Below are 1,211 nucleotides of genomic sequence, written 5' to 3' on the forward strand. Positions count from 1 at the left end.
AATTATTTCTTATCTGCAGCCCTGACTCTCTCTGATACCCCCGTTTCCGAGTTTTCCCAGGGAACACCCACCATGGTCAGAAACACAACTCCTCTGCTGCCGAGGTCATCACCTTGCTGCAGACTGAGTTCCCTGCCTGGGTCTCATGCTCTCTGTATATGGACCCAGCACTCTTACAGCCACCAGTCACCAACGGACATCCTCTTCCTGCTCGGCTGGGTCCCATGAGCCTGCCCTGCCATGCTGGGTCTTGTTCACAGTACCTGCTTGACTTTAGTCCCACTGAAGCCTCCATGGAGCTTCTCAACCTCCTCCTGCTGACTCGCACCTCCAAATTGCTATGATACTTGTCTTCCTAAGACACAGCATTTGTCCAGTTATGTCTCTGCTCAAAGCAATTCATGATCTGTTTGTCACAGTGGGTGCTTCCCAAACTTGCTTAAGGTATTTGCCTTGATTGATTGATTGATTGGTTGGTTGAATTTTTAAATGAGACTCCTGGTGATTCTGATTCAGTAAGCCAAGACTAGTGCCCAAGAAGTTTATACCATTTTCTTATTTTTGTGTTTTTTTTTGATGAGTGATTCTTATGATCAACAAATCTGGGCAACATCAACCAGCAGCCCAAACATCAGGGCCAACCCCCAAGAGATTCTCCTCAACTTGGCCACAGCTCTTCGTTCTTCCTCCTTCCACCACTTACGAAGAGATGTGAGCTGATGGGGCTGCGTGGTCGGCACAGAAGGGGCTGAACACAGTCCCTGCACATTCCCTCTTCTGCTTGCTTGTCCTTGTTTCTCCCCTTGAAATGTTACTTCTGCCTCAAGGCCAGGAATCCACCCCACTGCGGCACAGACCTTGCCCGTCTGTCTCTGTTGCTTCTCCCTGGTTCTCTTCTGCCTGCTTTTCCTCTTGCCCAGTGACATCGCTCCATGCGGTGAGGTCTGACCTGGCCCTTCCTGTTTCCCTGCCTTGTCCTGGCTTTCTTTTCACTCATCATCTTCCCATCTAGATTTTCAACTCTCTGCATCTAGGACCCAGGTCCAGGGCCTCCTGGTGTCCCCAGAGAATGTAGCTCTTACATGACAATAACTTTCTGAGGTGACCACCGCCTACTACTCCCAACTAAAGCAAACTAGTTGTTTACTGATCTTAGACTTTGAACCTATTGATAAAATGTTGCCCCAGTGTTTCAAATGAGTCGTGAATCA

The sequence above is a fragment of the Otolemur garnettii genome, unplaced genomic scaffold (assembly GCF_000181295.1).
Source record: "Otolemur garnettii isolate 467f Iridium unplaced genomic scaffold, OtoGar3 scaffold00033, whole genome shotgun sequence".
Lineage (NCBI taxonomy): Eukaryota > Metazoa > Chordata > Mammalia > Primates > Galagidae > Otolemur > Otolemur garnettii.